Here is a 13254-nt window from a genome sequence, read left to right as displayed (position 1 = left end):
TAGCTAGGACAAAGTTCTGTATCTCTCCCTTCCTCCACAACATGTTATTAGACAGAATTGTCTGTATGTGGAAATTAATGTTTTTTTTGCAATAAATGAAGGTCTTCTAAATAGTGAAAGGACAAGTAAAATCTTAATGGGAGGCCATCGGTTTGTAGTGGGAGATTTAACGGTAACTTTTCTTTTGTTTACAGTCACTAATTTCCTGTTTTTACCATTACATTTAAATCCCATACTCATGGAAAGCTTACTGGGCCATGGTGCCAGAGTGTGTGGTAAATACTATCACACAGTAACTGCCTTTTCTCCCATTGATAGTTCTACCAGGTACTAAATAGTCCTTGAGGAAATCAACATACAAGAAAGGCTAACTGCAAACAATCAATAAAACTCGGACTCTACACTCAAAGTTAGAAAATGTAACTACTAGTGATGTCCCGAACGGGTCGCTGGCGAATAGTTCCTGGCAAACATAGCGTATTCGCGTTCGCCACGGACGGTGAACATATGTGATGTTCGGCCCGCCCCCTATTCATCATCATTGAGTAAACTTTGACCCTGTACCTCACAGTCAACAGACACATTCCAGCAAATCAGCAGCAGACCCTCCCTCCCAGATCCTCCCACCTCCTAGACAGCATACAATTTAGATTAATTCTGAAGCTGCATTCTTTTTTTTTTTATTATTTTGGGTTTTTTTTAGACAGAAGTGTGTTATATTTGAGCATGCTAGGCTGAACGTGCGTATATCATGGCTAGTTGCACTGAGGGTATGAGTATATAGCAGTACATTGTTGTGAAAGATGGCTGTCATGTTTAGGGTGTAGCTTGCACATCAGAGGTGGCTCTCTAATTAGGCGGTTTAGGCGGTTGTAACAGTAGTGTACATTAAAAAAAAAACTAGAAATTTGACTGTGAAATAATAGCAGTCAGTTTCCTTCACACATGTGCATTTCAGGGCCTGCCAGGACACAGTGTCACACCAGTGCAACTCATATCTGGTGTAACAGTAGTGTACATTTTAAAAAAAAAATACAGGGGGCTTGTTGTCACCTTTCGGGGACCCTTGGTGTTGTACATGGCTGAGTGGAGGAAGAGACCTTCAATGACATCAGTGAGGACAAGGAACGGGACATGGCTAGCTTGGTATCCAACCTTGTGCAAATGGGGAGTTTGCGGTTGTGCAAATGGACTGTTTGCGGTGCGTTAAATGGGGAGTTTGGTCTGTCACTGTGAAGCGGGCATAACCCTTACACTACCTGATCGATACAACATCATACCTGATGTTTTAAAGCACGTTATTCCAAACAATTTAGGAATGTTAGGTGATTTATGCCCTTTATGGATTAAAACCAGACTCTGCATCAACTATGTAATTGTCCATGGGAGTTTTGCCATGGAGCCCCCTCCGGCATGCCACAGTCCAGGTGTTAGTCCCCTTGAAACAACTTTTCCATCACTATTGTGGGCAGAAAGAGTCCCTGTGGGTTTTAAAATTCGCCTGCCTATTGAAGTCTATGGCGGTTCGCCCGGTTCGCCCGCTCGCGAACATTTGCGGAAGTTCGCGTTCGCCGTTCGCGAACGGAAAATTTAATGTTCGCGACATCACTAGTAACTACCCAAGAGCAACATAGCTAATTAATGGTAAAGCATTTAGTTATTTACTAAAATTAGAATTTAACATGAATTCAGTCCAAATTTAACATTTTAAGCGACACTCTGAACCACTAAAGCATGTTAGCTTGCTGAAATGCTTTATGTGTGAAGAATGTGCCCTCTTTTTCATTTTACAAAAAGTGTAGATTTCAATAGAAAATGGCATTTCCATAATTTAACCTGGTTACATCCTGCTGGCTTTCAAGCAAACAACTGGTCCTGTTACTTCCTGATTTGTTTAGCTTAGTAGAGCTAAACTAAAGTGGTAGGTAATTGCTCAGAGTACCTGCCTTATATAGACTTTTCATTGAGCTGCATTGGGAAGTCTGTGATTGGACAACCATAGAAAGTCTGGAATGGGCAAGAGGGAGAGGGCTTGCAAAGTCTTTCAGACAAGGGATCTGCAAGCTGTTTTTAGTTATGCCCACAATGAAAAAATGCACTATTAAATGCATGCATGTATGTTTTCATTGGGGGAAAGGGATTTTTTTTTTATTTTTGGGCATTGAGATGTCCCTTTAACCCCTTAAGGACACATGACATGTGTGACATGACATGATTCCCTTTTATTCCAGAAGTTTGGTCCTTAAGGGGCTAAAGTCAAAGTAGCTGAAAGGCAAATATTTTCTAAGTCAGCTATGCTTTCAGTGTGGTTACTCTTACCGTAAATTTAAAATTTACTTGGAATTAATGTGATACATTAATGCTGATGTTTTGTTTGCTACAAAATACAGATTTTTAAATGTTTAATCTTTGCATCTTTGTGTTGTTTTCTATGAATCGCAGTTAAGATGAGTTGCAGTTAGCTAGCATCATTTCAGGTTTGATTCCCTTTAGATTGCGTTATCTAGTGAAGCTGTTCTCTTAGTCTATCCTAGTCAGTGAGTGCTATGCCTTTATAGTATTGTAAGTTTTTTTGTTTTTTGGGGGGGTTTTGTGCACTGCTTTAGTAAAAAATTTGATTCCTTTAGATCATCAAAACTGGATAGAGCCAGTGAATTATCCTCCCCAAAATACGGGATGCCATCAAAGTACACTTATTTGCCAGGACATGCTCAACAAATATAAAAACATAACCCCACAGACACTCTTTAGACAAATACAGTGTATATGAACACAATAAGTACAAGCAACAGCTAAAATAAAGTGTAAGCATCTCTAAAATGAGATTCCTTGTACTATCCTGATGTTTATATATAAATACTTATAGCTAGCAAAAAAAACCTCAATATAAAGCAATGAAAAAAGAGAGAGTCATAGGGAGTTACACAATCATGCTGTTGGCTTACTTTGAATCCAGATCACAATAACTTGAGTCCTTTCAACCGCAGTGCTTTGGGATAGCAGCTTGTTGGCCCTTGTAATTTCATTCCCAAAGATTACATATATATATATATATATATATATATATATATATATATATATATATATATATATATATATATATATATATATATATATAAAAACTCCAAAATGAACAGCTCAAGCTGAAGGAGTACTTATACACCACTGGTGACTGAGTAAAACACATTTTAATTGCTGACTTCAAATAAAATAGCAGAAGGCTTCTTGTTTTATTTTTTATGTATTGTAAACTGGGCCCTGAATTTTCAGTGGTGTAGGTTGGCTAAAGAAAATTTAAAAGAAATTAAAAAAACAGGTAATTTTGGATTATATTATTAGAAAGGCTGTCAGGTTTGTGGAACCATGACTATCTGGAGGGTGGGGATTGTGTTCATCTTGGAACTATAACTTGAAGTCTATTTAGAATTGTAGGGCATAGTTACACCATCATTAACCATCACTCCATCTTTTAGGCTGTGGTAAGCGAACTATTTTTATTACATGAAATAAAATGAAAAAAATAGTTGCGGCGCACTCAGACTACAAAAAATACAACACAAAGAAGGCTTCTAAATTGCCTATCTAAAAATAAATATGGGGATTTAGTTCCACCATATGGCCATTTGATGTTAAGCCCACCACTGCTTTCAAAGTACCCCAATGTTGGTGGGTCCTACGCTAAAATGTGGGGGACAAATTAAATGGTACTAGTGTTAAAAATAAAGTGTATTATTAAATCCTTGTAAGAGCAAAGTGAGTATACAAAAATAAAGGGATGAAAGCAATTAGCTTTCAATTGGCTTCATGAAGGGGCTATTTAAATATGAATTGGTTAAAAAATTTCAAGATAATAAATATAATCCAATCTGCACTTTCTTGCTGATCTATGTTTGGCCTCAATCACAAGCTTGCACTTGCTTTCATTTGATAACTGAACTTTCGGAACTTTCTGAACTTTGACTAGTATTGTATGTATGTTGTTAACATGATTACAATCCAAAAACATCTGCTAGTAACGATGCTTAAATTAGGAATTATTATGAACTTAAAACCAGATTTAATGACTGTTATGAATCACACCATCTTTAAACGGAGGTGGATATGCCAGGATTGCAAGGTTAACAAAATATTAAAAATGACCAATTTTGTGGACAGTGCAAGTACATCATGGTTACAATGTTATCAATAGCAGTAGGGATTTTATCCTGCTATATTTCAAATCAACATTGATTTCTGTATATGCTTCTGTAAGCATGCTCAAGTCAGACATTTGGTATAGTAGGCTGGTATAGTTGTAGTTTTGTTGGTTATGCCATATTATTATATTAGTATATTGGTGTTTATTTTATATTATTTGCTTCAATTATTTAAGCCAGAAGAGTTGTGTTAATGTTGGTTATGTTGCAAGGTATACATAGTGTTTGCTTTACTCATGTGCAAAACAGTTCTTAAGTTTAAAGGATTACTCCAAGCACCATGATCACTTTAGTAATTTTAAATGTTCATGGTGCGTGGAGTATGCACCTGCAGCATTTTACTATGAAACCCTGTTTATACATAGATATAGCCCTGTGGCGGACTTGGTCCTGTGTCCATTTGATTATCTGTACTGCCCTGTTCGTTTCCCGAAAGAGTGTTCCTTCCATTCATGTCGAACATTCTGTGCTCCCTGGCTTCATACCTTGCCTATCCTGAATGTCATCTAAGCACTCTCCCTGTGTGGCCGCCATTCGGGAACAAGCAATCACCAAAAGCACACTCCCTGGTAAATAGCGGCTGTTTTGTCTCCCCAACACTAACAGTGGTGCTTGACCCCGTGGTTACCAGTCTATTTGTCTGCTGTTTTGCCCCACTTACAGACCTGCCAGGAGAGTGCTAATTTGAGGGAAGGTACTAAGGACTATGAAGAACAATTACTCCATAAAATAAAGTGGGAGCAACATTTACTTGACCACAGGAACTCCTGATATTTGACCGGCCAAGACCACTTTTGTCCTGGAACAATTTTGGGCTTCGCCCATGTGTGTGGCCGGTGGAAACTTCATCCCGGTGGCGATTGGACAATTCCTTATGGATCCGGGCACTATTTGGCATACGGAGTTCCTTTGTGTTTTAACCATATTTCGGAGTGTTTTGGTGAGTATTTTTTATGTTCGGCTCTCTGTAACCAGGAGATAATTAACTTATTGGTCCTTGACTCAATTATCTCCCAGACACAGAGACACCTGGGCAGGCTTACAATGTAACTGCTGAGGGTCTGGCTATAAAAGACCTTGTCTCTGAATACAAATGTGTTACAGAGCTGTGTGACATCCAGTTACGGAGAGGGAACGAGTTTTCCACTATTCAATGCCTTGTTCCAGCTCGTGAATGATTCAGTGGAGAATGTTATATCTCGGCTACAAGCCCTTTGTTGTTGAAGGTGTAACACATATTTGGTGTCAACCATCAGAATGCATTAAAAGCTGGAATCAGACAGCCAATGATGGCAGAGTCTGTCCTCTCTGACATCCTTCTATATCCAGAAAGGGGGAGTGATGTCAGAAGAAGAGGATTGGGCTACTGGGTGAACTTGAGTTTGGTACTGGAACAGAGTTAAGTCATTGCTTTATTATTATTTTTTAAACATTGTTACTGTTTTTTGTAGAGAGGGACTAGATCAGTAAGGGTCATTCAACCAAAACAGTGTAAGGTATGTGTTAACTTGTTGAAAAGTGTTGTCACTGGTTTATCAATTCTTTTCAGCTGTTGAATTCCATAAGGGAAATATGGCTCCATTTATGTGTCAATAAATGTTGTGTGGATTGACAGTGACAGTTTAGAGGGAAATAGAATAATTGTACTGCCTGAAACCGGTGCCATGGAATTATATATAATATAAAAGTATACAATATGAAAGTTGTGAAAATGGCCCTAAGCTGTCAGAGGACATTGAAAAAAGACTGGAGAAAAGATGTGTGAGACTTTTATTTGTGTTACAGTGATTATTTGTTCTTTATTTGCTTTAATATTAACAGCAACCACTAACATGTAAATGTGATAGACTGATGACTATGATCAAGGCATTCATGTTTAACTTCCCAAATGGCATGTTATGGGAGCTAAGCATGGTGGTGTCATCAGATCTAGAATGACTGACGTGATTTTTGCACTGGGATATTGGCGTAATGCATAGACATATTTGTTACCACTTTAAGAAAAAGATGGGTGGGGTTTAAAAGAAAGGATTGTGCACAATAATAGATATAGGTTAGGAATCAGACACTAAAGGAAAAGGTTAAAAGAGTAGATCAGTGGATAAGTAAGGTTGGTATTGGGGGGGGGGGTGAGATGTAACTGTGGCCACCCCAAAATTAGGGATCACGACCAGTGTAAGGGTATACTCTACTTACACATCTCAACCCCCATTCTTCATAATCCTCTACCTTCCTTAAGGGAGCCCGGCGCTGGATTAAGGTAAGCTGCTGAAGGGGTTTTAACTGCTTTGTTTTCCTGACACTATAGTGATCCTTTAACACTTCAACTTCACATGACTGGCAACCATGATGTGAAGGCGGGGGGTGGAAGTAAAACATAACATGAAATCCCTACATTTCTCTCACAATACTGCCTTCAGTTTCTGGGTGCTGAAGCTAGTCAAAAAGGGAAAGTGCCGCATTGAGTGCTAGAAGCTCGGCCTAGATACAGGAAGTTATATTGGCGGCCAGCAGGACAAAAGGAAATGGTTAGCTGTCTCGGCACATCTTATCGGTGTCAGATGGGAGTTTTCTGAACTGCACAACCAACCTCAAGCTGCCTCCAAAGAATTCTCAGAGTCTCAGGTTAGGGTCACTCTGGCCTTGGGGACAATCTGTACCAAGAAGTTTTGCACCCCCTGCTGGAGCTCTTTAAGGTGGCTACTTGTGCTGCCACTTGTGTTGCCTAACAGTATCTCCACCTTGTTATCACCACAAAATCCCAAAGTTGTGAGGGAGGCACTACCTCATGAGAAAATATTGGAGGAGTGGAGTAGATGGAAGCTTCTATGGTTCCAGAACTAAGATAAATATGAACAAAAAGTATAAGAAACAACTAGGCCTACTTGCATTGTTATTAGATCTAGTTGCATTTTTAAAACAAATACATACAATAGGTGGAAGACATCTGACGATTCTGTAAAAAACAGCAAAACATAGGGTAATATTGCCAGAATAGAATGGATAAGTATTTATGGATCTCAAATACTCACAAACATGGAGCCAAATAGATTCATATGGCTCTCATGAGTAGTGCTGAGGGACTTTTATAGGATGGACCTAGTCCTTCTTCCAGTGGATATTGGTAGTAAAAAAATAGGAGGACCTTTTTAAGTATAGAAAACACTTTATTGGGTCAGTGAGCACATATATTTGTGCTAAAATGGGTAAAATATGTGTATAAAATATAAGTCCTGGATAAACTTGCATTTTTAATAGATCTACTTGCATTGTTAATAAATCTGGGGACGGGGAGAAAAATGCAAGAAATAAAAAGTACAACTCTTATGGTGAATATTCTGTGGAAGAAAATGCTGTTCTTGTTAGAGATAAGCTTTTTGACCTTAAACAAGTAGTTTTTCCTTAATTATGTATTAATATAAAACTATTAAATATTTCAAAATATGTTTATATAGATCAACTGATTGGAACTTAAAACATTCAATAAGGTTTCTATAAAATGATCACACTATATTAGAGAAAGGTCTGGATTACCAAATTTGGCCCTGAACATATAAAAGGCTGTTAAGAAGCCTATAAACGTACACCAGCCCATCTGAAAAAAATCAATAAATTCTACTGTATTACACATCATTACTTTGATTGGGGCTGTCCGACAACATTTGACTCTGAACAGTAGCTAGTCAACTCAAATAAGTGATTTGTAATATATGTATAAATGTATGCTTAATAGTAATAATAATAACAATAAACACATGCACATAGTGATATGCACTCTGAGAATTAGCTTAAGTTAAAGGCTGTCTATTCACTGACTGTATACAATGAGGAAGATGATTAATTATCTGTAAAACAACTATTTCAGCCTGTATATATACACACAAGAGTGGTCAGTCATGTTAAATATAAAAAGGTCTGTTTGAGTCCATCGCTATAGTCTAATGTAAGGGGGGCAACTTTTAATATAATTAAATGAGTGCTTCATTGCTTTTCTAAAGTCCACAATCAGAGTATTATGTGGGAAGTTTACACATACATGTCAGTCTAATGTCTCTTCTGAAAATGTTCTTCAGCAGAATACAAGGTATGTTTAACTCTTTTCCATGAGAATGAATCACAAGCACAGAAATAATCCGCAAAACAATCAAAATGTACCATATATGAAATGTGTAATATATGTCTTTTATTCCAAAGAAAATATATTTAAACATCAAACTTTAGGTGAATTGATAAAAATGTTAATATACAAAGGGTTAATTTAACTTCCTTTAGAAATAATATCACCATCCCTCTATACAAAAATTGATTTTTAATTACCCAATGTATTCCAAAGCCTGTAAATCTATTGCTTGCTGTAGTATCTACTGCCAGAGAGAAGATCTGATTTTAATCAAGACTTCTCGCTGCCAACCACAGACTGGAGCAGTCTGCCCTAAAGATGTTTAATGGGTGCAATTCAGAGGAGCAGATGAAAATATTTAACGCACAGAAAAACATAGAAGGGGGGTAGAACAGACTAGAGGGAGAAATTCACAAATGGTAAGAGAGCTCAAGAAAGGAGAAGGGTAGAAGAAGGTTCTACATATGGTCTAAAGATTGGAACTAGGGCAAGGGAGAGATCTGGAAGGAAAGAGAGAAGATATGTGGACAATTGCAGAAAAAGTGAAACGAGGGGGGGGGGGTTGGTGGCTTAGTCAAGCAATGATACAGAGCAAGGAGGGAGTAGAATGATAATGGGGAGAGAGAGATGGACAAAATGAGACAGAGAAAAAAAATCAGGCACAGATGGATGACAAAAATTAAGAAATCATAAATGAGCAATCAGGCAGGGACACTTAATGAGAGACTGGGACAGATAATGAAATGGCTATACTGAGAATGCATACAGTATTACTATACTGACAGAAGAGGAAAAAAGGTAGAATGAGATAAAGGAATAGCAACAAAATGCACAGACACTGAAAGGTGCATAGCAATATACAAACATATAGTATGCTGCATGCTACAGTAAGATTTGCCCACAATCCTCTATGGTATTAAGAGACACAATTAGGCATACACATATTTGTGTGCATATTGACCAGCACATATCTATGATAAGCTCGTGCAAACAATAACTATATAGATCTGCAAAGAGAATGCAAATATAGAAACCCTCACAGCACAAAACCCCAAGATGCATTACTGAAATAATATTTTTTTTAAATGAGACTGACACACCATACAGAACACCTGCAGTAGTTTTTTTTTTCTTTTACTCTCCCCGCACTTAGCCAGCAAACACAGCTCAGTAGATATCATTTCAGCTCTCCCTCATCATTCTAAGGTTATTCCCCCACCCTCCTTTCTCAGTATCCAGGTTAAAGTAGCCTTTGATAATGGGATAAAAAGCCTTAAGGTACATGAATGTGATCTCTGATTAAAAGTTAAGTCGTGGACGTTTAACCCCTACTTTCCCAACACACTAATACATGGTTAGATATTAGAAGATCTTTAAAATACGACAGAATGTAACAGTCTTCATGTGTCAGCAGGTGACATACCTTGATTTACATTTACACTTCGCATTCCTCTGTGATCATGTTTTGGCTCTAGATTGTTATCCCATTATCTTATAGAAGGGAAGAATCTGAGTAACCAATTCAGGGGCTGTTTGAGATTGATATGTGAGGTTGCATGGTAGTCCTAGAGGTTCAACCCAGGAAGGGTCCAGCTGTCCATAGTCGAGAATGAATGGAAATGATGTCAGTAAAGCTGTCCACAGGTCCCAATGCTGAGATATTTAGCAGTGACTTGCTATAAGAGGATATGAGTCGCTGTCCCAGCGGTCCCCAAGAATCTGCTGCTCAGTAACAGAGCTGAACGCTCAGCCCTGAATGGAGAGCTACAGTGGTGCTGTCCAAGCGAGGCAGTGCTGAAATGTTCAGATGTAACACAAAACACTTTTGTCAATCTATTCTCACGTATCTTACACGAAAGACGTTGTAAAAAAAATAAAAATAAACCATGTACTGTACAACCATCTAAAGCCCCGGTACTGGATACTGGATTTAATCTGTGGAGGTTCTCTTCTCTTCCCCCCACCCCAGGAAAAGAAGATTTTCTACTAACCAACACTGCTCCCTCTGTGATCTCGAAGCACCCACCCCTCCCTCTCCTCCTTTAAGAAGGCAGACCCTTCCCTCCCAAGCGTTAGATTCCAGTACTCTTACACCCCTCCCCCCTCCTTTCTTTCACCCCCACCTTGCCTTCTTGCTCTCTACCTCTGTGATAGGATTAAGGGGCTGAGCTTGTGACCTGTCCCGGCTTGATGCTGCTGCCAGCTGCTGCCAAAAACAGTGTCCTGTGGCCCTTCTTAAGGCCAGGATGTATGTGATATTATGATATTACTGCTCTGCCAAGATGAACGCGAATTTTAGTTTAGGGAAGCAGAAAGCACCTTTGATAGAACCAGAGAGATTGCCGACGTTCTATGGAAAACACCTCTAATAGAAGCTTTGAGATTGCCAACGTTCCATGGATAGTACTTGTCTGCACTAAGCCATACTGCTCCTTGTTAGCATGTCACACAGCCCAGCTTTCTCAGTTACCTGCAGCAGACAGACAGAGCCTGCACTGAGGTCATCAAGGGTAGAAATTACCTTTCCATGAGAGAGAAAGGACCCTTAAGATACAGGTCACAGCATCACGGAGAGCTGGGGGGCAGGGTGTGCAGTGTGGGAGGTATAGGAGAAATTACATGTTTCTCTGGGGAGATGTACGGGAGAGGCATCTCCGTTTCTGCTTATCTAAAACCAGCAGGATGGAGTATAAGAAGCAGAGAGAATACGGATTAAAATGAGGTCACACTGTGCATTTGGGTTTAGCAATATTTTGCGTCTTTAGAATCTTATTGACTGATATATCTCTTATATTAAGAGGTAAAAATGTGTCTATGTTAGTTTCATAAATGATTGAATGCTGCGGACGACATACATCGATTAAAGAGCTCTGTAAGTCTATAAAGGAGTCTGTATTTCAGTCTGTCTGTCTGACTATCTATCTATCTATCTATCTATCTATCTATCTATCTATCAGTATGTCTACCCTGCCTGAATTGGGAGCGTTAGCAGTAGCCAACCCCTCATTCTTCCAAAATCACCACGACATGATTACACAGCAAGGGTACTTCCCAGTCAGTGGAAATACCAAGCAGGTCTCCCACACCCTTACATTTTATCACAGATCACTGAGGGCATCAGCAATAGCAGAGTTCCCATGAAACATATTGCTGTACCTGCCATTCAGTAAGCAGAGCATCGTTGTTGCCAGCTGCAGTGCAAGACTCCACTTTGTATGTAGCATTCAATGAACCCTAGACCACATAGGCACACTGTTGGATGTAGCAGTATCTGTCTCCTGCTTAAATACATTGCACATTGGGATATATGTACCAGAAAGAGCACTCTGGATGCCTGCCTCCAACACATTACTATAATAAATAGGAACGAGCATTGAAAGCAGAGTTGTTTGGTTGCATTACTAACCATTACCTTCAATTATATTGCTAAACTATGAACCTGAAGTACAGTGTGTGTATGGCAACCAGCCTCCTCTAAATGTTACAATGCAATCCAAAATGTAAGTATAACTAGAAGTATAACCCTCTTGAAAGATCCACTCTATCATCTCTAATAACCATATAGACCAAACATTTGATGTGTAATACACTTTATCTTCATTATTATCATCCTTTACCTATGTAATGTCAACAAATTCCACAGCAATTCATACTGTTTTAATAATACAATAACAGAACTTTTGACAGACTCTAGGGGGCACCTGCCCCCTTCCCCTCCCCCCCCCCCCCCCCCCCCTGGATTTTTCAGCTTGTTCTGCTATTTTTCGGGTGAGATTTAAAATGAACTGCAATACCGGCTGTGTATGGAGAGAGACAGGGACAGGAAGCTGCATCTATCCCTGCTTCTCTCTGCTGATTAAAACCGCAGGGGAGCAACACATGCAGCCAGAGACAGCCTACAGATCAAGTAATTGAGGGATGGGGTGGGGGGGGATTTAAAATAGTCTATAGATTAGGGGAGTGAGGGATGGGGGGACAGCCTATATATTAGGGGAGTGAGGGAAGGGGGGGCAGCCTATATATCAGGGGAGTGAGGGATGGGGGGGGGGCAGCCTATATATTAGGGGAGTGAGGGAAGGGGGGGCAGCCTATATATTAGGGGAGTGAGGGATGGGGGGCAGCCTATATATTAGGGGAGTGAGGGATGGGGGGCAGCCTATATATTAGGGGAGTGAGGGATGGGGGGCAGCCTATATATTAGGGGAGTGAGGGATGGGGGGGGCAGCCTATATATTAGGGGAGTGAGGGATGGGGGGCAGCCTATATATTAGGGGAGTGAGGAATGGGGGGCAGCCTATATATTAGGGGAGTGAGGGATGGGGGGCAGCCTGTATATTAGGGGAGTGAGGGATGGGGGGACAGCCTATATATTAGGGGAGTAAGGCATGAGGTGGCAGCCTATATATTAGGGGAGAAAGTAATTGAGGGGCAGCCTATATATTAGGGGAGCAACGCATGGGTGGGGCAGCCTATATATTAGGGGAGTAAGGCATGGGGGGCAGCCTATATATTAGGGTAGTAAGGCATGGGGGGCAGCCTATATATTAGGGGAGTAAGGCATGGGGGGCAGCCTATATATTAGGGGGAATAAGGCATGGGGGGCAGCCTATATATTAGGGGAGTAAGGCATGGGTGGCAGCCTATATATTAGGAGAGTAAGGCATGGGGGGAGCCTATATATTAGGGGAGTGAGGGATGGGGGGGCAGCCTATATATTAGGGGAGTGAGGGATGGGGGGCAGCCTATATATTAGGGGAGTGAGGGATGGGGGGCAGCCTATATATTAGGGGAGTGAGGGATGGGGGGGCAGCCTGTATATTAGGGGAGTGAGGGATGGGGGGACAGCCTATATATTAGGGGAGTAAGGCATGAGGGGGCAGCCTATATATTAGGGTAGAAAGTCATTGGGGGGCAGCCTATATATTAGGGGAGCAACGC

At 40.2% G+C, this 13254-nt stretch overlaps 1 protein-coding gene across 1 annotated transcript in view; it reads right to left on the bottom strand.

Moving 5' to 3' along the window:
• GRM4 (glutamate metabotropic receptor 4) overlaps positions 1-10318 on the bottom strand; it is a 223999-nt gene extending 213681 nt beyond the window's left edge. The window contains exon 1 of the mRNA XM_063453090.1: positions 9740-10318. The gene's annotated coding sequence lies outside the window, so the exon portion shown is untranslated. The remainder of the gene's footprint in view (positions 1-9739) is intronic.
• Positions 10319-13254: the final 2936 nt, after the last annotated feature.

The sequence above is a fragment of the Pelobates fuscus genome, chromosome 1 (genome assembly GCF_036172605.1).
Source record: "Pelobates fuscus isolate aPelFus1 chromosome 1, aPelFus1.pri, whole genome shotgun sequence".
In the NCBI taxonomy this organism is placed as follows: Eukaryota; Metazoa; Chordata; class Amphibia; order Anura; family Pelobatidae; genus Pelobates; species Pelobates fuscus.
This window is presented reverse-complemented; position numbering and strand designations above follow the sequence as displayed.